Source organism: Coregonus lavaretus, assembly GCF_964263955.1.
Source record: "Coregonus lavaretus genome assembly, chromosome: 10".
In the NCBI taxonomy this organism is placed as follows: Eukaryota; Metazoa; Chordata; class Actinopteri; order Salmoniformes; family Salmonidae; genus Coregonus; species Coregonus lavaretus.
This window is the reverse complement of record NC_139997.1, coordinates 13,616,718-13,643,012: the sequence shown is the minus strand read 5'-3', so window position 1 is coordinate 13,643,012 and position 26,295 is coordinate 13,616,718. Positions and strand designations below refer to the sequence as shown.

The 26,295-nt window shown below is 41.6% G+C and overlaps 1 pseudogene across 1 annotated transcript in view; it reads left to right on the top strand.

Moving 5' to 3' along the window:
• LOC311136496 (ras-specific guanine nucleotide-releasing factor 2-like) overlaps nucleotides 1–26,295 on the top strand; it is a 69,112-nt pseudogene that overhangs the window by 8,562 nt on the left and 34,255 nt on the right. Inside the window, exons 2-15 of the transcript XR_014615421.1 lie at nucleotides 4,604–4,709; nucleotides 5,428–5,575; nucleotides 5,711–5,800; nucleotides 5,912–6,165; nucleotides 6,293–6,372; nucleotides 7,976–8,169; nucleotides 8,335–8,444; nucleotides 9,041–9,173; nucleotides 9,351–9,500; nucleotides 9,850–9,916; nucleotides 10,047–10,183; nucleotides 10,368–10,450; nucleotides 10,596–10,844; nucleotides 11,201–11,293. The product of XR_014615421.1 is annotated as a ras-specific guanine nucleotide-releasing factor 2-like (transcript). The remainder of the gene's footprint in view (nucleotides 1–4,603; nucleotides 4,710–5,427; nucleotides 5,576–5,710; nucleotides 5,801–5,911; nucleotides 6,166–6,292; nucleotides 6,373–7,975; nucleotides 8,170–8,334; nucleotides 8,445–9,040; nucleotides 9,174–9,350; nucleotides 9,501–9,849; nucleotides 9,917–10,046; nucleotides 10,184–10,367; nucleotides 10,451–10,595; nucleotides 10,845–11,200; nucleotides 11,294–26,295) is intronic.

Here is a 26,295-nt window from a genome sequence, read left to right as displayed (position 1 = left end):
TTAAGGTTTCGAAGGCTGACGTTTGGCAACTCGAACCTTCAGCTCCCTCCACAGATTTCCTATGGGATTAAGGTCTGGAGACTGGCTAGGCCACTCCAGGACCTTAATGTGCTTCTTCTTGAGCCACTCCTTTGTTGCCTTGGCCGTGTGTTTTGGGTCATTGTCATGCTGGAATACCCATCCACGACCCATTTTCAATGCCCTGGCTGAGGGAAGGAGGTTCTCACCCAAGATTTGACGGTACATGGCCCTGTCCATCGTCCCTTTGATGCGGTGAAGTTGTCCTGTCCCCTTAGCAGAAAAACACCCCCAAAGCATAATGTTTCCACCTCCATGTTTGACGGTGGGGATGGTGTTCTTGGGGTCATAGGCAGCATTCCTCCTCCTCCAAACACGGCGAGTTGAGTTGATGCCAAAGAGCTCAATTTTGGTCTCATCTGACCACAACACTTTCACCCAGTTCTCCTCTGAATCATTCAGATGTTCATTGGCAATGTGCTTTCTTGAGCAGGGGAACCTTGCGGGCGCTGCAGGATTTCAGTCCTTCACGGCGTAGTGTGTTACCAATTGTTTTCTTGGTGACTATGGTCCCAGCTGCCTTGAGATCATTGACAAGATCCTCCTGTGTAGTTTTGGGCTGATTCCTCACCGTTCTCATGATCATTGCAACTCCACGAGGTGAGATCTTGCATGGAGCCCCAGGCCGAGGGAGATTGACAGTGCTTTTGTGTTTCTTCCATTTGGGAATAATCGCACCAACTGTTGTCACCTTCTCACCAAGCTGCTTGGCGATGGTCTTGTAGCCCATTCCAGCCTTGTGTAGGTCTACAATCTTGTCCCTGACATCCTTGGAGAGCTCTTTCGTCTTGGCCATGGTGGAGAGTTTGGAATCTGATTGCTTCTGTGGACAGGTGTCTTTTATACAGGTAACAAGCTGAGATTAGGAGCACTCCCTTTAAGAGTGTGCTCCTAATCTCAGCTCGTTACCTGTATAAAAGACACCTGGGAGCCAGAAATCTTTCTGATTGAGAGGTGGTCAAATACTTATTTCCCTTATTAAAATGCAAATCAATTTTTAACATTTTTGACATGCATTTTTCTGGATTTTTTTGTTGTTATTCTGTCTCTCACTGTTCAAATAAACCTACCATTAAAATTATAGACTGATCATGTCTTTGTCAGTGGGGAAACGTACTGTCACGATCGTCGTAAGAACCGGACCAAGGCGCAGCGTGATAGGCGTACATCTTTTAATGAGTACTTAATACACCAACACAAAAACAACAAAACGATACGTGAAGTCTAAAGGTTCACAAACACAAACCTATAAAGAACAAGATCCCACAATTAACTGTGCCAAACAGGCTGCCTAAGTATGGTTCCCAATCAGAGACAACGAGAATCAGCTGCCTCTGATTGGGAACCACCCTGGCCAACATAGATCCACACGATCTAGAACATAAACCTAGAAAACTAAACATAGAAACTAACACCCTGGCTCAACATTAAAGAGTCCCCAGAGCCAGGGCGTGACAGTACCCCCCCCCCCCCCCCCCAAAGGCGCGGACTGCGACCGCGCCAACCAAACACCACAGGGGAGGGGCCGGGTGGGCATTCCGCCTCGGAGGCGGATCCGGCTCCGGGCGTGACCACCCCTCTCTCTCTTGCCCTCGTGGTCTGGCCCTGCTGACCGGAGCTGGACTGAACACCGGTGGAGCGGATTGCTCTGGCTCCGGTGTGGAGCAGCTGACCGATGTCGGACCAGGCACAGGTGGAACAGGCACGGACCGTGCCGGACTGACGACGCGCACCACTGGCTTGGTGCGGGGAGCAGGAACGGGCCGGACCGGGCTGACGACGCACACCACTTCCTTGGTGCGGGGAGCAGGAACGGGCCGGACCGGGCTGACGACGCGCACCACTGGCTTGGTGCGGGGAGCAGGAACGGGCCGGACCGGGCTGACGACGCGCACCACTGGCTTGGTGCGGGGAGCAGGAACGGGCCCGACCGGGCTGACGACGCGCACCACTGGCTTGGTGCGGGGAGCAGGAACGGGCCGGGCCGGGCTGGCGACGCGCACCACAGGCTTGGTGCGAGGGGCAGGAACAGGCCGGGCCGGGCTGGCGACGCGCACCACTGGCTTGGTGCGAGGGGCAGGAACAGGCCGGGCCGGGCTGGCGACGCGCACCACAGGCTTGGTGCGAGGGGCAGGAACGGGCCGGACCGGGCTGACGACGCGCACCACTGGCTTGGTGCGGGGAGCAGGAACGGGCCGGACCGGGCTGACGACGCGCACCACTGGCTTGGTGCGAGGGGCAGGAACAGGCCGGGCCGGGCTGGCGACGCGCACCACAGGCTTGGTGCGAGGGGCAGGAACGGGCCGGACCAGGCTGACGACGCGCACCACTGGCTTGGTGCGGGGAGCAGGAACGGGTCGGACCGGGCTGACGACGCGCACCACTGGCTTGGTGCGGGGAGCAGGAACGGGCCCGACCGGGCTGACGACGCGCACCACTGGCTTGGTGCGGGGAGCAGGAACGGGCCGGGCCGGGCTGGCGACGCGCACCACAGGCTTGGTGCGAGGGGCAGGAACAGGCCGGGCCGGGCTGGCGACGCGCACCACTGGCTTGGTGCGAGGGGCAGGAACAGGCCGGGCCGGGCTGGCGACGCGCACCACAGGCTTGGTGCGAGGGGCAGGAACAGGCCGGGCCGGGCTGGCGACGCGCACCAAAGGCTTGGTGCGAGGGGCAGGAACAGGCCGGGCCGGGCTGGCGACGCGCACCACTGGCTTGGTGCGGGGAGCAGGAACAGGCCGGACCGTACTGGGAACACACACCACTGGCCTTGCGCGGGGATCAGGAACGGGCCGGACCGGACTGGTAACACACCCCAGTACCTCTCGCCGTGCCTCTACACTCTCCTTCCCCCTCATGACCAATGGCCCCCGTAACCTGGTGGCCTCCTCTCCTAGTCCACAAACTCGCCCTGTAGCTGCCTTCAGCAGCCCCGTCGTCCATGCCGTGTGCCCCCCCAATTTGTTTTATTGGGGTTGCCTCTCGCCTGTCCGACGACGGCACGGTTGGCGCCGTACCTCCTCTCTCGCCAGGGCTTTAACTTTTGCCCATGGCCCTTTGCCCGCGAACATGGCCTCCCAAGACCACCATTCGCCCACCTGGAACATCGCCAACTTCTCCAGTTCCTTACCCGGCGTTTGCTCCTGAACACGCTGCTTGGTCCTTCTTTGGTGGGATCTTCTGTCACGATCGTCGTAAGAACCGGACCAAGGCGCAGCGTGATAGGCGTACATCTTTTAATGAGTACTTAATACACCAACACAAAAACAACAAAACGATACGTGAAGTCTAAAGGTTCACAAACACAAACCTATAAAGAACAAGATCCCACAATTAACTGTGCCAAACAGGCTGCCTAAGTATGGTTCCCAATCAGAGACAACGAGAATCAGCTGCCTCTGATTGGGAACCACCCTGGCCAACATAGATCCACACGATCTAGAACATAAACCTAGAAAACTAAACATAGAAACTAACACCCTGGCTCAACATTAAAGAGTCCCCAGAGCCAGGGCGTGACACGTACAAAATCAGCAGGGGATCAAATACTTTTTCCCTCACTGTAATTGTATGAAAATACATTTGAATTTAAAATAGAAAATGAACATTCAAAATGGAACAATATTGTCAAATAGAATAGAATAGAGACATTATTTTCACAGTATTTCTTGCATAAACAGTCTCCTTTCCTCCCAAGGAATGGGTGGGCAGAACACAGTAGCTACCCAGCAAACATGTCCACATTGACACGATGTGGGCCCAGTGTGGGCTAAAATATTGTCCCCATGTAGGCTGCCCGCATTGGACCGATGAGCCTTTTGCTATTTAAAAATAATGTATTAATTGGGCTGATGTGGGATTGATGTGGGCTAGCCTGTGTTGGGCTTGTTGTGGGATTGCTGTGGGCTAGCCTGTGCTGGGCTAGCCCATGTTGGGCTGGTGTGGGCTAGCCCGTGCCCACCTTGCCCACTGAATACCCACATGGGGCCAATGGGGTCATGTTTGCTGGGTAAATAAGACCATTTTTTATTTTGCAGGAAACCTGGTTCTGTACTATGACCTTTATAGCACTCTCCTGTTCCCTCTAATGTGTTTTGGTCAGTGAACTGAGTCACAGACAGAAGAGGTCATTTGGGACAGCATTTCCTGCTTTCCGTGCACAGTGGCAAGGACTCAAGAAATGTTCTCTATGTTTTTTTAAACGTTTTAAACAATTAAGTAATTCTTTATAGTCTGAGAGTATTGTTTATGTGGTGGGAACGCCTAACTTGGAGGAAATTGCGTGTTTATCGGATTCCTGTCAGAGAAAGAGCAACTTGTGTGTGTGCGTGTGTGAATGTGTGCGTGCGTGTGTGAATGTGTGGGTGCGTATGTGTGGCTTTCCAGGACATGCTGCTGTGCAAATCAAACACTTCTAAAGTATTACAAACATCTGATACCTGCAATTGATTGAGTAGCACCTTAAAATGTTGATTATATTTCCTGTTTACTTCCTGGTAATAGTATTTATGTTTCCTGTTTCCTCCAACACTACTTCCTGGTGGTGTTTGGCCATGACGGTCAGAAGCCTCTGGAGCTGCGGACGGAGGAGGAGTCAGACTGCAATAAGTGGGTCGAGTCAACCAACAGGCCAGGTAAGAGGGTGGAGTGTATCCAACAAGAACACCTCAACACCACTTTACAAGAGGTAGCAGCTAGGGGCAAGGGGAATGATAGGAGTTAGGGCTTGATTTGGGTCTGGCTTGCTTGTTGTACTCATGACACACATGTAAATGCAACAGCTGACTCTCCCCTAAGGAGCCAGTGTGGCTTGATCTGCTCTAAGACACACAGTGACTGTGTAGTGATCCACACGCTAAACACACACACAAAACCCCCTCTCCACATGTCTGCTCCATTTGTAAGAGATACTGTGTGTGTGCGTGCTCTGCTCGGAGCGGTTCACATTTAGGTCACACTCTGGTGCTGTACTGCCACAGTGATTACAACACAGCCCTGACCTCGACACTCCACCTCGCTCTCTCTGTCCCCCCCCTTCCCCTTTCTCTCTCTTTATCCCACTAATCATAACATCTCTGTCTCGCTCTCTCTACATCTCCCACATCCCCTCCCTCCCTCCCTCCCTCCCTCCCTCCCTCCAAGAGACTACCACTGAACTAGATGTGTATGTTCTACTGTTACCAATGTACATCGATAGATTATGAATAAATGAATGCTATAATGTTTACTTTGAAAATGATGTTTCTTGGTCATGCGTATCGAGCATAATGCTTTTGTGATGTTCGCTGTGCAATGTTCACCATGTCAACTTGGTTTACACGTAACATTCCACACTTACCATTCCACCTCTAGTTACTCTGACATCATCATTGAGCGCGAAGTCCTGATGCAGAAGTACATCCACCTGGTCCAGATCATGGAGACAGAGAAGGTGGCAGCCAACCAGCTACGCACCCAGCTAGAGGACCAGGACACAGAGATAGAGAGGCTGAAAGCAGAGGTACACACACTCATACATAAACACATACATACACACACATAGACACACATACACATACGCACACACGCACGCACACACACACACATACACACACACACACTCACATGGATCTGACTGTTGACTGTGTTCTTCCAGATCGTACTGTTGAATAAGGCCAAGGAGAGGATGCTGCCTTACCAGACTAACCAAGAGGAGGAGGATCCAGACATTAGAAAGATCAAAAAGGTATCAGCAATTGCATTTACGGTATTTTATCACTTTCCGCAAAATCTTGGTAGGTATTCTGACCTATATTTATGTGTGTATTCTGACCGGTGTGTCCTGTCTCCCCTCCAGGTCCAGAGTTTCATGCGAGGCTGGCTGTGTCGGAGGAAGTGGAAGATCATTGTTCAGGACTACATCTGTTCTCCACACGCTGAGAACATGAGGAAGAGGAACCACATCGTGTTTGACATGGTGGAGGCAGAGACAGAGTACGTCTGCCAGCTCTCTGTCTTGGTCAACTTCTTCCTCAGACTGCTACGTATGGCCGCCAGCTCCAAGAAACCTCCAATCAGCCACGATGACGTCAGCAGCATCTTCCTCAACAGGTAACACACATACATATGAAAGCACGCATGCACGCACACACACACAGACTACGATGTCAGAAGCATCTTTTTCAACTGGTAGACCTGAGATCTCAACTACATCTCTTCATCTTCTCTCAGTCCTCAGTGAGACCATCATGTTCCTCCATGAGATCTTCCACCAGGGGCTGAAGGCTCGGATAGCCAACTGGCCCACGCTGGTGCTGGGTGAGTAGAGTGCTCGAACAGTGGGTCTATCTATGTGGGCTATTTAATGCTGACCTCTTTGATTATCAATATGGAATCTTCTTACGACCTGTTTTATCAATGTATTGTATTTCTAGGATCTGTGCGTGAATCTAGCTATGAACAAAAATATAAATGCAACATGTAGTGTTGGTCCCATGTTTCATGAGCTGAAATAAAAAATCCCATTAATTTTACTTACATCCCTGTTAGTGAGCAGTTCTCCTTTGCCAAGATAATCCATCCACCTGACAGGTGTGGCATATCAAGAAGATGATTAAACACCATGATCATTACACAGGTGCACCTTGTGCTGGGGACAATAAAAGGCCACTCTAAAATGTACAGTTTTGTCACACAACACAATGCCACAGATTTCTCAAGTTTTGAGGGAGCGTGCAATTGGCATACTGACTGCAGCAATGTCCACCAGAGCTGTTGCCAGAGAATTAACACATAAGCCGCCTCCAACGTTGTTTTAGACAATTTGGCAAAACGTCCAACCGGCCTCACAACTGCAGACCACGTGTAACCACGCCAGCCCAGGACCTCCACATCCAGGTTCTTCACCTGCGGGATCGTCTGAGACCAGCTGATTAAACTGTGGGTTTGCACAACCGAAGGATTTCTGCACAAACTGTCTCAGGGAAGCTCATCTGTGTGCTCGTCGTCCTCACCAGGGTCTTGCCCTGACTGCAGTTTGGCTTCGTAACCGACTTCAGTGGGCAAATGCTCACTTTCGATGGCCACTGGTACGCTGGAGAAGTGTGCTCTTCACAGATGAATCCCAGTTTCAACTGTACCGAGCAGATGGCAGACAGCGTGAATGGCGTCGTGTGGGCGAGTGGTTTGCTAATGTCAACGTTGTGAACAGAGTGCCCCATGGTGGCGGTGGGGATATGGTATGGGCAGGAAAAAGCTACAGACAACGAACACAATTGAATTTTATCGATGGCAATTTGAATGCACAGAGATACCGTGATGAGATCCTGAGGCCCATTGTTGTGCCATTCATCCTCCACCATCACCTCATGTTTCAGTATGATAATGCACAGCCCCATGTTGCCAGGATCTGTACACAATTCCTGGAAGCTGAAAATGTCCCAGTTCTTCCATGTCCTGAATACTCACCAGACATGTCACCCATTGAGCATGTTTGGGATGCTCTGGATCGACGTGTATGACAGCGTGTTCCAGTTCCCGCCAATATCCAGCAACTTTGCACAGCCATTGAAGAGTGGGACAACATTCCACAGGCCACAATCAACAGCCTGATCAACTCTATGCGAAGGAAATGTGTTGCGCTGCATGAGGCAAATGGTGGTCACACCAGGTACTGACTGGTTTTCTGATCCACGCCCCTACTTTAAAAAAAAGTTATTTGTGACCAACAGATGCATATCTGTATTCCCAGTCATGTGAAATCCATAGATTAGGGCCTAATTAATTTATTTCAATTGATGATTTCCTTATATGATCTGTAACTCAGTCAAATATTTGAAATTGTTGCATGTTGCGTTTATATTTTCTTATATTTTTGTTCAGTGTGTGTATAATGTGTGTTAATGTCTCGCTCTCTCTCTAGCAGACCTGTTTGACATGCTGCTGCCCATGCTGAACATCTACCAGGAGTTTGTGAGGAACCACCAGTACAGTCTGCAGGTTCTGGCCAACTGTAAACAGAACAGAGACTTTGACAAGCTGCTGAAGCAGTATGAGGCTAATGCTGCCTGTGAGGAACGCATGCTGGAGACCTTCCTCACATACCCCATGTTTCAGGTAAAACACACACACGCACACACACAAACGTCCAGACCTCATTAACCTCTGACCTTTAACCCCTCAACTTCCACATCTACCATATGGCCCAGACCTCCTCTCTCCTCACCTGTAGAGCTATATGGCACCTGACTGACAGACAGACACCTTTCCATTGTGTTTCAGATTCCTCGTTACATCATCACTCTCCATGAGCTGCTGGCACACACACCTCATGAGCACGTGGAGCGCAAGAGCCTGGAGTTCGCCAAGTCCAAACTAGAGGAGCTGTCAAAGTGAGTGTGGATATTGTATCTGAACCTAACAGTGGTTGTGTAGATAATGTAGCTAACAGTGGTTGTGTGGATAATGTAGCTAACAGTGGCTATGTGGATAATGTAGTTGTAGCTAACAGTAGTCATGTTGATAATGTAGCTAACAGTGGTTGTGTTGATAATGTAGCTACGGGATGTTGTGTAGATAATGTAGCTGTAGCTAACAGAGATTGCATAGATAATGTAGCTGTAGCTAACACTGGTTGTGTAGATAATGTAGCTAACAGTGTCTGTGTGGATAATGTAGCTTTAGCTAACAGTAGTTGTGTTGATAATGTAGCCAACAGTGGTTGTGTGGATAATGTAGCTGTAGTTAACAGTGGTTGTGTAGATAATGTATCTGTAGCAAACAGTGGTTGTGTTGATAATGTAGCTAAAACGGGCTGTGATGATAATGTGGTTAACCGTGGTTGTGTAGATAATGTAGCTAACCGCGGTTGTGTAGATAATGTATCTAACCACTGCGGTGTAGATAATGTAGCTAACAGTCACTGTGTGGATAATGAAGGTAACAGTGGTTGTGTTGATAATGTAGCTAACTGTGGTTTTGTTGTCAGGATGATGCATTGTGAGGTGAGCGATACAGAGAACATTCGTAAGAATCTGGCCATTGAGAGAATGATCGTAGAAGGCTGTGACATATTACTGGATACCAGCCAGACCTTCGTCAGACAGGGGGAGTACATACACGTGTAAAAACACACACACTCACACACCAGGCAGAATCCACAGCATTATAAGATGGTTGCCGGTAACTGTCATCAGTAGTACAGTATGTGTAACCTATGTTTTTTCTTTCCCCGCCTCCCACCAAATACACACACACCATCCACCCTATCCATCCACCCAACAGGCTCTCTGATCCAGCTCCCATCCAGCAGTGAACGGGGCATGCTCAGTAAGGTCCGCCTGGGCTCTCTGTCACTCAGGAAGGAAGGAGAGCGACAGTGCTTCCTGTTTACAAAACACTTCCTTGTCTGCACACGCACTTCCGGGGGCAAGGTGCACCTGCTCAAGGTGAGAGTCAAACACACACGCAGACACACATGCATGTACTTTCACATGGTCAAACACATGCACACATATACATACAAAATGTTTTTGTAAAGGTAGGGTCCCCTGTAGCTCAGATGGTAGAGCATGGCGCTTGCATCGCCAGGGTTGTGGGTTCGTTTCCCACGGGAGGCCAGTATGAAAAATGTATGCACTCACTAACTGTAAGTCGCTCTGGATAAGAGCGTCTGCTAAATGACTAAAATCGTAAATGTAAAATGTAGTAGGAAACGTTTGTATATATTTTAACACAACTGACCTTCCCTCTACACATAACGTATGACCTCTAACCTCTTCCCTTTGATCCTAACAGCAGGGTGGGGTGTTGACCCTGATAGAATGTACACTTGTAGAGGACCTGGATGCCAATGATGAGGACTGTAAGTATCTTTCTTAATCAATCAATCAAATCAATCATCCAATCAACAACAAGTCTATTAATCTTGTCTCTCTCACTCTTTCTCTCGCTCTCTCGCTTTCTCTCGCTCTCTCCCCCTCTCCCCTCTGTAGACAATGCAGGAAGTCAGGGCTTCAACCACCTGGAGTTTAAGATCATGGTGGAACCCCCTGATGGCTCCGCCTTCTCTGTCATCCTATTGGCTCCCTCCCGCCAGGAGAAAGCTGGCTGGACCAGTGACATCAGTCAGGTAAACGCACCTGGGGATGAGGTGCCCAGTCCCAAATCAACTACTACCCCTACTGCTTCTGCAAGCCTCTAACCACTGATTTGAAAGAGGTTCAGCACCATGGACCGGGACATGACTGTCTCACCTTCTCTCTTTTCTCCCTCTGTCTTTCATTCTGTACCTATTTATTTTTCTCTGTCTATAGTGTATAGATAATATCCGCTGTAATGGCCTGATGACCAGTGTGTTTGAGGAGAACTCTAAAGTCACTGTGCCGCACATGATCAAGTAAGAGCTCAAATAAAGTTTAAATAGAGTTTATTTCCTTTTCCACACCAGTGAGGGTTTATAATCCCCAGGTTATCCAATTCCCTTTGCCCTCTCTTGGAGATCACCCAATGGCTGATGAGCTTATTCATACGTGTCCCACCAGGTCAGACGCGCGGCTGCACAAAAATGATGTGAACATCTGCTTCAGCAAGACGCTCAACTCCTGCAAGGTCCCCCAGATCCGCTACGCCAGCGTGGAGCGGCTGCTGGAGAGACTGACTGACCTGCGCTTCCTGTCCATCGACTTCCTCAACACCTTCCTCCACACGTACAGGATCTTTACTACCGCTGCTGTGGTCATGGACAAACTGGCCGACATATACAAGAAACCCTTTACCTCTATACCTGTCAGGTAGAACGATACACAGTATGAAACCATACATACACAATATGTGTCTTCTCATTCATCCATCACTCCATCACTCATTCTTTATTTTCCTCCCTCTATCCTCATATATTAGACATGCATGCTGACCATCACTATCACTCTATTTCACTCTTATTTCTCCCCCTCCAACCTCCTCCTCCACTCCCCTCCTCCACCCCCGTCCTCCTCCCCTCCACTCCCCACTTCCACCCCCGTCCTCCTCCCCTCCATCCCCCTATTCCACTCCCCTCCTCCAACCCCCTGCTCCACTCCTTTCCCTCCAACACCTACTCTCCCATCCTTTCCTGTCCTCTCCTCCTCCTCTTCTCCTCTCCTCACAGGGTGCAGTATCACTCCTCTGATCGTCTGTCTATCACGTCTCTCTGTCCTGACTACAGTCTGAAGATCACACGGCTTACTGTGGACCAACAAGAGTAAAACTCTTTTTCTTTCTCAAACATTCTCCTCTTTCCACAGACTCTTTCATTCCTTAATTTCACTCATACAGTTGTTCATACAGTACATCCTTTATTTCACTCATACAGTACATCCTTCATTTCACTCATACAGTAGTTCATACAGTACATCCTTTATTTCACTCATACAGTACATCCTTTATTTCACTCATACAGTACATCCTTCATTTCACTCATACAGTAGTTCATACAGTACATCCTTTATTTCACTCATACAGTAGTTCATGCAGCAATCCTTCATTTCACTCATACACTAGTTCATACAGTACATCCTTTATTTCACTCATACACTAGTTCATACAGTACATCCTTTATTTTGCTCATACAGTACATCCTTCATTTCACTCATACAGTACATCCTTCATTTCACTCATACAGTACATCATTCATTTCACTCATACAGTACATCCTTTATTTCACTCATACAGTACATCCTTTATTTCACTCATACACTAGTTCATACAGTACATCCTTTATTTCACTCATACAGTACATCCTTTATTTCACTCATACAGTACATCCTTCATTTCACTCATACAGTACATCCTTCATTTCACTCATACAGTAGTTCATACAGTACATCCTTTATTTCACTCATACAGTACATCCTTAATTTCATTCATACAGTACATCCTTCATTTCACTCATACAGTACATCCTTAATTTCACTCATACAGTACATCCTTTATTTCACTCATTCAGTACATCCTTTATTTCACCCATACACTAGTTCATACAGTACATCCTTTATTTCACTCATACAGTAATTCCTTCATTTCACTCATACAGTAGTTCATACAGCAATCCTTCATTTCACTCATACACTAGTTCATACAGTACATCCTTTATTTCACTCATACACTAGTTCATACAGTACATCCTTTATTTCACTCATACAGTACATCCTTTATTTCACTCATACAGTACATCCTTCATTTCACTCATACAGTAGTTCATACAGCAATCCTTCATTTCACTCATACACTAGTTCATACAGTACATCCTTTATTTCACTCATACAGGACATCCTTAATTTCACTCATACAGTAGTTCATACAGTACATCCTTTATTTCACTCATACAGTAGTTCATGCAGCAATCCTTCATTTCACTCATACACTAGTTCATACAGTACATCCTTTATTTCACTCATACAGTACATCCTTCATTTCACTCATACAGTAGTTCATACAGTACATCCTATATTTCACTCATACAGTACATCATTCATTTCACTCATACAGTACATCCTTGATTTCACTCATACAGTACATCCTTTATTTCAGTCATACACTAGTTCATACAGTACATTCTTTATTTCACTCATACAGTACATCCTTCATTTCACTCATACAGTAGTTCATACAGTACATCCTTTATTTCACTCATACAGTAGTTCATGCAGCAATCCTTCATTTCACTCATACACTAGTTCATACAGTACATCCTTTATTTCACTCATACAGTACATCCTTTATTTCACTCATACAGTACATCCTTCATTTCACTCATACAGTAGTTCATACAGTACATCCTATATTTCACTCATACAGTACATCCTTGATTTCACTCATACAGTACATCCTTTATTTCACTCATACACTAGTTCATACAGTACATCCTTTATTTCACTCATACAGTACATCCTTCATTTCACTCATACAGTACATCCTTCATTTCACTCATACAGTACATCCTTTATTTCACTCATACAGTACATCCTTTATTTCACTCATACACTACTTCATACAGTACATCCTTTATTTCACTCATACAGTACATCCTTCATTTCACTCATACAGTACATCCTTCATTTCACTCATACAGTACATCCTTTATTTCACTCATACAGTACATCCTTTATTTCACTCATACAGTACATCCTTCATTTCACTCATACAGTAGTTCATACAGTACATCCTTTATTTCACTCATACAGTACATCCTTCATTTCACTCATACAGTACATCCTTTATTTCACTCATTCAGTACATCCTTTATTTCACCCATACACTAGTTCATACAGTACATTCTTTATTTCGCTCATACAGTACATCCTTAATTTCACTCATACAGTACATCCCTCATTTCACTCATACAGTACATTCTTTATTTCACTCATACAGTACATCCTTCATTTCACTCATACAGTAGTTCATACAGTACATCCTTTATTTCACTTATACAGTAGTTCATACAGCAATCCTTCATTTCACTCATACACTAGTTCATACAGTATATCCTTTATTTCACTCATACAGTACATCCTTTATTTCACTCATACAGTACATCCTTCATTTCACTCATACAGTAGTTCATACAGTACATCATTTTTTTCACTCATACAGTAGTTCATGCAGCAATCCTTCATTACTCTCATACACTAGTTCATACAGTACATCCTTCATTTCACTCATACAGTACATCCTTTATTTCACTCATTCAGTACATCCTTTATTTCACCCATACACTAGTTCATACAGTACATCCTTTATTTCGCTCATACAGTACATCCTTCATTTCACTCATACAGTACATCCTTCATTTCACTCATACAGTACATCCTTCATTTCACTCATACAGTACATCCTTTATTTCACTCATACAGTACATTCTTTATTTCATTCATGCAGTACATCCTTAATTTCATTCATACTGTAGTTCATACAGTACATCCTTTATTTCACTCATACAGTAGTTCATACAGCAATCCTTCATTTCACTCATACACTAGTTCATACAGTACATCCTTTATTTCACTCATACAGTACATCCTTTATTTCACTCATACACTAGTTCATACAGTACATTCTTTATTTCGCTCATACAGTACATCCTTAATTTCACTCATACAGTACATCCCTCATTTCACTCATACAGTACATTCTTTATTTCACTCATACAGTACATCCTTCATTTCACTCATACAGTAGTTCATACAGTACATCCTTTATTTCACTTATACAGTAGTTCATACAGCAATCCTTCATTTCACTCATACACTAGTTCATACAATATATCCTTTATTTCACTCATACAGTACATCCTTTATTTCACTCATACAGTACATCCTTCATTTCACTCATACAGTAGTTCATACAGTACATCCTTTTTTTCACTCATACAGTAGTTCATGCAGCAATCCTTCATTACTCTCATACACTAGTTCATAGAGTACATCCTTAATTTCACTCATACAGTACATCCTTCATTTTACTCATACAGTACATCCTTCATTTCACTCATACAGTACATCCTTTATTTCACTCATTCAGTACATCCTTTATTTCACCCATACACTAGTTCATACAGTACATCCTTTATTTCGCTCATACAGTACATCCTTCATTTCGCTCATACAGTACATCCTTCATTTCACTCATACAGTACATCCTTCATTTCACTCATACAGTACATCCTTTATTTCACTCATACAGTACATTCTTTGTTTCATTCATGCAGTACATCCTTAATTTCACTCATACTGTAGTTCATACAGTACATCCTTTATTTCACTCATACAGTAGTTCATACAGCAATCCTTCATTTCACTCATACACTAGTTCATACAGTACATCCTTTATTTCACTCATACAGTACATCCTTTATTTCACTCATACACTAGTTCATACAGTACATCCTTTATTTCACTCATACAGTACATCCTTCATTTCATTCATACAGTACATCCTTCATTTCACTCATACAGTAGTTCATACAGTACATCCTTTATTTCACTCATACAGTAGTTCATGCAGCAATCCTTCATTTCACTCATACACTAGTTCATACAGTACATCCTTTATTTCACTCATACAGTACATCCTTTATTTCACTCATACAGTACATCCTTCATTTCACTCATACAGTAGTTCATACAGTACATCCTATATTTCACTCATACAGTACATCCTTCATTTCACTCATACAGTACATCCTTTATTTCACTCATACACTAGTTCATACAGTACATCCTTTATTTCGCTCATACAGTACATCCTTCATTTCACTCATACAGTACATCCTTTATTTCACTCATACAGTACATCCTTTATTTCACTCATACACTAGTTCATACAGTACATCCTTTATTTCACTCATACAGTACATCCTTCATTTCACTCATACAGTACATCCTTCATTTCACTCATACAGTACATCCTTTATTTCACTCATACACTAGTTCATACAGTACATCCTTTATTTCACTCATACAGTACATCCTTCATTTCACTCATACAGTACATCCTTCATTTCACTCATACAGTGCATCCTTCATTTCACTCATACAGTACATCCTTTATTTCACTCATACAGTACATCCTTTATTTCACTCATACACTAGTTCATACAGTACATCCTTTATTTCACTCATACAGTACATCCTTCATTTCACTCATACAGTACATCCTTCATTTCACTCATACAGTACATCCTTTATTTCACTCATACAGTACATCCTTCATTTCACTCATACAGTACATCCTTTATTTCACTCATACAGTACATTCTTTATTTCATTCATACAGTACATCCTTAATTTCACACATACTGTAGTTCATACAGTACATCCTTTATTTCACTCATACACTAGTTCATACAGTACATCCTTTATTTCGCTCATACAGTACATCCTTCATTTCACTCATACAGTACATCCTTCATTTCACTCATACAGTACATCCTTCATTTCACTCATACAGTACATCCTTTATTTCACTCATACAGTACATTCTTTATTTCATTCATACAGTACATCCTTAATTTCACACATACTGTAGTTCATACAGTACATCCTTCATTTCACTCATACAGTAGTTCATACAGTACATCCTTTATTTAACTCATACAGTACATCCTTAATTTCATTCATACAGTACATCCTTCATTTCACTCATACAGTACATCCTTAATTTCACTCATACAGTACATCCTTTATTTCACTCATTCAGTACATCCTTTATTTCACCCATACACTAGTTCATACAGTACATCCTTTATTTCACTCATACAGTACATCCTTCATTTCACTCATACAGTAGTTCATACAGCAATACTTCATTTCACTCATACACTAGTTCATACAGTACATCCTTTATTTCACTCATACACTAGTTCATACAGTACATCCTTTATTTCACTCATACAGTACATCCTTTATTTCACTCATACAGTACATCCTTCATTTCACTCATACAGTAGTTCATACAGTACATCCTATATTTCACTCATACAGTACATCCTTCATTTCACTCATACAGTACATCCTTTATTTCACTCATACACTAGTTCATACAGTACATCCTTTATTTCGCTCATACAGTACATCCTTCATTTCACTCATACAGTACATCCTTTATTTCACTCATACAGTACATCCTTTATTTCACTCATACACTAGTTCATACAGTACATCCTTTATTTCACTCATACAGTACATCCTTCATTTCACTCATACAGTACATCCTTCATTTCACTCATACAGTGCATCCTTTATTTCACTCATACACTAGTTCATACAGTACATCCTTTATTTCACTCATACAGTACATCCTTCATTTCACTCATACAGTACATCCTTCATTTCACTCATACAGTGCATCCTTCATTTCACTCATACAGTACATCCTTTATTTCACTCATACAGTACATCCTTTATTTCACTCATACACTAGTTCATACAGTACATCCTTTATTTCACTCATACAGTACATCCTTCATTTCACTCATACAGTACATCCTTCATTTCACTCATACAGTACATCCTTTATTTCACTCATACAGTACATCCTTCATTTCACTCATACAGTACATCCTTTATTTCACTCATACAGTACATTCTTTATTTCATTCATACAGTACATCCTTAATTTCACACATACTGTAGTTCATACAGTACATCCTTTATTTCACTCATACACTAGTTCATACAGTACATCCTTTATTTCGCTCATACAGTACATCCTTCATTTCACTCATACAGTACATCCTTCATTTCACTCATACAGTACATCCTTCATTTCACTCATACAGTACATCCTTTATTTCACTCATACAGTACATTCTTTATTTCATTCATACAGTACATCCTTAATTTCACACATACTGTAGTTCATACAGTACATCCTTCATTTCACTCATACAGTAGTTCATACAGTACATCCTTTATTTAACTCATACAGTACATCCTTAATTTCATTCATACAGTACATCCTTCATTTCACTCATACAGTACATCCTTAATTTCACTCATACAGTACATCCTTTATTTCACTCATTCAGTACATCCTTTATTTCACCCATACACTAGTTCATACAGTACATCCTTTATTTCACTCATACAGTACATCCTTCATTTCACTCATACAGTAGTTCATACAGCAATACTTCATTTCACTCATACACTAGTTCATACAGTACATCCTTTATTTCACTCATACACTAGTTCATACAGTACATCCTTTATTTCACTCATACAGTACATCCTTTATTTCACTCATACAGTACATCCTTCATTTCACTCATACAGTAGTTCATACAGCAATCCTTCATTTCAGTCATACACTAGTTCATACAGTACATCCTTTATTTCACTCATACAGGACATCCTTAATTTCACTCATACAGTAGTTCATACAGTACATCCTTTATTTCACTCATACAGTAGTTCATGCAGCAATCCTTCATTTCACTCATACACTAGTTCATACAGTACATCCTTTATTTCACTCATACAGTACATCCTTCATTTCACTCATACAGTAGTTCATACAGTACATCCTATATTTCACTCATACAGTACATCATTCATTTCACTCATACAGTACATCCTTGATTTCACTCATACAGTACATCCTTTATTTCAGTCATACACTAGTTCATACAGTACATCCTTTATTTCACTCATACAGTACATCCTTCATTTCACTCATACAGTACATCCTTCATTTCACTCATACAGTAGTTCATACAGTACATCCTTTATTTCACTCATACAGTAGTTCATGCAGCAATCCTTCATTTCACTCATACACTAGTTCATACAGTACATCCTTTATTTCACTCATACAGTACATCCTTCATTTCACTCATACAGTAGTTCATACAGTACATCCTCTATTTCACTCATACAGTACATCCTTGATTTCACTCATACAGTACATCCTTTATTTCACTCATACACTAGTTCATACAGTACATCCTTTATTTCACTCATACAGTACATCCTTAATTTCACTCATACAGTACATCCTTCATTTCACTCATACAGTACATCCTTCATTTCACTCATACAGTACATCCTTTATTTCACTCATACAGTACATCCTTTATTTCACTCATACACTACTTCATACAGTACATCCTTTATTTCACTCATACAGTACATCCTTAATTTCACTCATACAGTACATCCTTCATTTCACTCATACAGTACATCCTTTATTTCACTCATACAGTACATCCTTTATTTCACTCATACAGTACATCCTTCATTTCACTCATACAGTAGTTCATACAGTACATCCTTTATTTCACTCATACAGTACATCCTTAATTTCACTCATACAGTACATCCTTCATTTCACTCATACAGTACATCCTTTATTTCACTCATTCAGTACATCCTTTATTTCACCCATACACTAGTTCATACAGTACATTCTTTATTTCGCTCATACAGTACATCCTTAATTTCACTCATACAGTACATCCCTCATTTTACTCATACAGTACATTCTTTATTTCACTCATACAGTACATCCTTCATTTCACTCATACAGTAGTTCATACAGTACATCCTTTATTTCACTTATACAGTAGTTCATACAGCAATCCTTCATTTCACTCATACACTAGTTCATACAGTATATCCTTTATTTCACTCATACAGTACATCCTTTATTTCACTCATACAGTACATCCTTCATTTCACTCATACAGTAGTTCATACAGTACATCATTTTTTTCACTCATACAGTAGTTCATGCAGCAATCCTTCATTACTCTCATACACTAGTTCATACAGTACATCCTTAATTTCACTCATACAGTACATCCTTCATTTCACTCATACAGTACATCCTTCATTTCACTCATACAGTACATCCTTTATTTCACTCATTCAGTACATCCTTTATTTCACCCATACACTAGTTCATACAGTACATCCTTTATTTCGCTCATACAGTACATCCTTCATTTCGCTCATACAGTACATCCTTCATTTCACTCATACAGTACATCCTTCATTTCACTCATACAGTACATCCTTTATTTCACTCATACAGTACATTCTTTATTTCATTCATGCAGTACATCCTTAATTTCATTCATACTGTAGTTCATACAGTACATCCTTTATTTCACTCATACAGTAGTTCATACAGCAATCCTTCATTTCACTCATACACTAGTTCATACAGTACATCCTTTATTTCACTCATACAGTACATCCTTTATTTCACTCATACACTAGTTCATACAGTACATTCTTTATTTCGCTCATACAGTACATCCTTAATTTCACTCATACAGTACATCCCTCATTTCACTCATACAGTACATTCTTTATTTCACTCATACAGTACATCCTTCATTTCACTCATACAGTAGTTCATACAGTACATCCTTTATTTCACTTATACAGTAGTTCATACAGCAATCCTTCATTTCACTCATACACTAGTTCATACAATATATCCTTTATTTCACTCATACAGTACATCCTTTATTTCACTCATACAGTACATCCTTCATTTCACTCATACAGTAGTTCATACAGTACATCCTTTTTTTCACTCATACAGTAGTTCATGCAGCAATCCTTCATTACTCTCATACACTAGTTCATAGAGTACATCCTTAATTTCACTCATACAGTACATCCTTCATTTCACTCATACAGTACATCCTTCATTTCACTCATACAGTACATCCTTTATTTCACTCATTCAGTACATCCTTTATTTCACCCATACACTAGTTCATACAGTACATCCTTTATTTCGCTCATACAGTACATCCTTCATTTCGCTCATACAGTACATCCTTCATTTCACTCATACAGTACATCCTTCATTTCACTCATACAGTACATCCTTTATTTCACTCATACAGTACATTCTTTGTTTCATTCATGCAGTACATCCTTAATTTCACTCATACTGTAGTTCATACAGTACATCCTTTATTTCACTCATACAGTAGTTCATACAGCAATCCTTCATTTCACTCATACACTAGTTCATACAGTACATCCTTTATTTCACTCATACAGTACATCCTTTATTTCACTCATACACTAGTTCATACAGTACATCCTTTATTTCACTCATACAGTACATCCTTCATTTCATTCATACAGTACATCCTTCATTTCACTCATACAGTAGTTCATACAGTACATCCTTTATTTCACTCATACAGTAGTTCATGCAGCAATCCTTCATTTCACTCATACACTAGTTCATACAGTACATCCTTTATTTCACTCATACAGTACATCCTTTATTTCACTCATACAGTACATCCTTCATTTCACTCATACAGTAGTTCATACAGTACATCCTATATTTCACTCATACAGTACATCCTTCATTTCACTCATACAGTACATCCTTTATTTCACTCATACACTAGTTCATACAGTACATCCTTTATTTCGCTCATACAGTACATCCTTCATTTCACTCATACAGTACATCCTTTATTTCACTCATACACTAGTTCATACAGTACATCCTTTATTTCACTCATACAGTACATCCTTCATTTCACTCATACAGTACATCCTTCATTTCACTCATACAGTACATCCTTTATTTCACTCATACACTAGTTCATACAGTACATCCTTTATTTCACTCATACAGGTACATCCTTCATTTCACTCATACAGTACATCCTTCATTTCACTCATACAGTGCATCCTTCATTTCACTCATACAGTACATCCTTTATTTCACTCATACAGTACATCCTTTATTTCACTCATACACTAGTTCATACAGTACATCCTTTATTTCACTCATACAGTACATCCTTCATTTCACTCATACAGTACATCCTTCATTTCACTCATACAGTACATCCTTTATTTCACTCATACAGTACATCCTTTATTTCACCCATACACTAGTTCATACAGTACATCCTTTATTTCGCTCATACAGTACATCCTTCATTTCACTCATACAGTACATCCTTCATTTCACTCATACAGTATATCCTTCATTTCACTCATACAGTACATCCTTCATTTCACTCATACAGTACATTCTTTATTTCATTCATACAGTACATCCTTAATTTCACACATACTGTAGTTCATACAGTACATCCTTCATTTCACTCATACACTAGTTCATACAGTACATCCTTTATTTCACTCATACAGTACATCCTTTATTTCACTCATACAGTACATCCTTCATTTCACTCATACAGTAGTTCATACAGTACATCCTATATTTCATTCATACAGTACATCCTTCATTTCACTCATACAGTACATCCTTTATTTCACTCATACACTAGTTCATACAGTACATCCTTTATTTCGCTCATACAGTACATCCTTCATTTCACTCATACAGTACATCCTTCATTTCACTCATACAGTACATCCTTCATTTCACTCATACAGTACATCCTTTATTTCACTCATACAGTACATCCTTTATTTCACTCATACACTAGTTCATACAGTACATCCTTTATTTCACTCATACAGTACATCCTTCATTTCACTCATACAGTACATCCTTCATTTCACTCATACAGTACATCCTTTATTTCACTCATACTCTAGTTCATACAGTACATCCTTTATTTCACTCATACAGTACATCCTTCATTTCACTCATACAGTACATCCTTAATTTCACTCATACAGTAGTTCATACAGTACATCCTTTATTTCACTCATACAGTAGTTCATGCAGCAATCCTTCATTTCACTCATACACTAGTTCATACAGTACATCCTTTATTTCACTCATACAGTACATCCTTCATTTCACTCATACAGTAGTTCATACAGTACATCCTTTATTTCACTCATACAGTAGTTCATGCAGCAATCCTTCATTTCACTCATACACTAGTTCATACAGTACATCCTTTATTTCACTCATACAGTACATCCTTTATTTCACTCATACAGTACATCCTTCATTTCACTCATACAGTAGTTCATACAGTACATCCTATATTTCACTCATACAGTACATCCTTCATTTCACTCATACAGTACATCCTTTATTTCACTCATACACTAGTTCATACAGTACATCCTTTATTTCGCTCATACAGTACATCCTTCATTTCACTCATACAGTACATCCTTTATTTCACTCATACACTAGTTCATACAGTACATCCTTTATTTCACTCATACAGTACATCCTTCATTTCACTCATACAGTACATCCTTCATTTCACTCATACAGTACATCCTTTATTTCACTCATACACTAGTTCATACAGTACATCCTTTATTTCACTCATACAGGTACATCCTTCATTTCACTCATACAGTACATCCTTCATTTCACTCATACAGTGCATCCTTCATTTCACTCATAAAGTACATCCTTTATTTCACTCATACAGTACATCCTTTATTTCACTCATACACTAGTTCATACAGTACATCCTTTATTTCACTCATACAGTACATCCTTCATTTCACTCATACAGTACATCCTTCATTTCACTCATACAGTACATCCTTTATTTCACTCATACAGTACATCCTTTATTTCACCCATACACTAGTTCATACAGTACATCCTTTATTTCGCTCATACAGTACATCCTTCATTTCACTCATACAGTACATCCTTCATTTCACTCATACAGTACATCCTTCATTTCACTCATACAGTACATCCTTCATTTCACTCATACAGTACATTCTTTATTTCATTCATACAGTACATCCTTAATTTCACACATACTGTAGTTCATACAGTACATCCTTCATTTCACTCATACACTAGTTCATACAGTACATCCTTTATTTCACTCATACAGTACATCCTTTATTTCACTCATACAGTACATCCTTCATTTCACTCATACAGTAGTTCATACAGTACATCCTATATTTCATTCATACAGTACATCCTTCATTTCACTCATACAGTACATCCTTTATTTCACTCATACACTAGTTCATACAGTACATCCTTCATTTCACTCATACAGTACATCCTTCATTTCACTCATACAGTACATCCTTCATTTCACTCATACAGTACATCCTTTATTTCACTCATACAGTACATCCTTTATTTCACTCATACACTAGTTCATACAGTACATCCTTTATTTCACTCATACAGTACATCCTTCATTTCACTCATACAGTACATCCTTCATTTCACTCATACAGTACATCCTTTATTTCACTCATACTCTAGTTCATACAGTACATCCTTTATTTCACTCATACAGTACATCCTTCATTTCACTCATACAGTACATCCTTAATTTCACTCATACAGTAGTTCATACAGTACATCCTTTATTTCACTCATACAGTAGTTCATGCAGCAATCCTTCATTTCACTCATACACTAGTTCATACAGTACATCCTTTATTTCACTCATACAGTACATCCTTCATTTCACTCATACAGTAGTTCATACAGTACATCCTATATTTCACTCTCACAGTACATCCTTGATTTCACTCATACAGTACATCCTTTATTTCACTCATACACTAGTTCATACAGCACATCCTTTATTTCGCTCATACAGTACATCCTTCGTTTCACTCATACAGTACATCCTTCATTTCACTCATACAGTACATCCTTCATTTCACTCATACAGTACATCCTTTATTTCACTCATACAGTACATCCTTTATTTCACTCATACACTAGTTCATACAGTACATCCTTTATTTCACTCATACAGTACATCCTTCATTTCACTCATACAGTACATCCTTCATTTCACTCATACAGTACATCCTTTATTTCACTCATACAGTACATCCTTCATTTCACTCATACAGTAGATCATACAGTACATCCTTTATTTCACTCATACAGTACATCCTTAATTTCACTCATACAGTACATCCTTAATTTCACTCATACAGTACATCCTTTATTTCACTCATTCAGTACATCCTTTATTTCACCCATACACTAGTTCATACAGTACATTCTTTATTTCGCTCATACAGCTTAATACTGCTTAATACCCCAGCCATCCTACAATCCAAACTAGATGCCCTCAACCTCACGCAAATTATCAACGAACCTACCAGGTACAACCCTAAATCCGTAAACATGGGTACCCTCATAGATATCATCCTGACTAACATACCCTCTAAATACACCTCAGCTGTCTTCAACCAGGATCTCAGCGATCACTGCCTTATTGCTTGCGTCCGTAACGGGTCCGCGGTCAAACGACCACCCCTCATCACTGTCAAACGCTCCGTAAAACACTTTAGCGAGCAGGCCTTCCTAATTGACCTGGCCCAGGTATCCTGGATGAATACAGATCTCATTCCGTCAGTAGAGGATGCCTGGTTGTTCCTTAAAAGTAATTTCCTCTCAATCTTAAATAAACATGCCCCATTCAAAAAATACAGAACTAAGAACCGATATAGCCCCTGGTTCTCCTCAGACTTGACTGCCCTTGACCAGCACAAAAACATCCTGTGGCGTACAGCATTAGCATCAAATAGCCCCCGCGATATGCAACTTTTCAGGGAAGTTAGGAACCAATATACACAAGCAGTCAGGAAAGCAAAGGCTAACTTTTTCAAACAGAAATTTGCATCCTGTAGCACTAACTCCAAAAAGTTTTGGGACACTGTAAAGTCCATGGAGAATAAGAGCACTTCCTCCCAGCTGCCCACTGCACTGAGGCTAGGAAACACTATCACCACCGATAAATCTACAATAATCGAGAATTTCAACAAGCATTTTGCTACAGCTGGCCATGCTTTCCATCTGGCTACCACTACCCCGGCCACCAACTCTTCACCCTCTGCTGCAACTTGCCCATGCCCCCCCCGCTTCTCCTTCACATAAATTCAGACAGCTGATGTTTTGAAAGCGCTGCAAAATCTGGACCCCTACAAATCAGCTGGGCTAGACAATCTGGACCCTTTCTTTCTAAAACTAGCCGCCGAAATTGTCGCAACCCCTATTACTAGTCTGTTCAACCTCTCTTTCATAACGTCTGAGATCCCCAGAGATTGGAAAGCTGCCGCGGTCATCCCCCTCTTCAAAGGGGGTGACACTCTAGATCCAAACTGCTACAGACCTATATCCATCCTGCCTTGCCTTTCGAAAGTATTTGAAAGCCAAGTTAACAAACAGATCACCGACCATTTCGAATACCACCGTACCTTCTCCGCTATGCAATCCGGTTTCCGAGCTGGTCATGGGTGCACTTCAGCCACGCTCAAGGTCCTAAACGATATTATAACCGCGATTGATAATAGACAGTACTGTGCAGCCGTCTTCATCGACCTGGCCAAGGCTTTCGACTCTGTCAACCACCGCATTCTTATTGGCAGACTAAATAGCCTTGGTTTCTCAAATGACTGCCTCACCTGGTTCACCAACTACTTCTCAGATAGAGTTCAGTGTGTCAAATCGGAGGGCCTGTTGTCTGGACCTATGGCAGTCTCTATGGGGGTGCCACAGGGTTCAATTCTTGGGCCGACACTTTTCTCCGTGTATATCAATGATGTCGCTCTTGCTGCTGGTGACTCTCAGATCCACCTCTACGCAGACGACACCATTTTGTATACATCTGGCCCTTCATTGGACACTGTGTTAACAAACCTCAAAACGAGCTTCAATGCCATACAACACTCCTTCAGTAGCCTCCAACTGCTCTTAAACACTAGTAAAACTAAATGCATGCTTTTCAATCGAACGCTGCTGGCACCCGCCCACCCGACTAGAATCACCACTCTC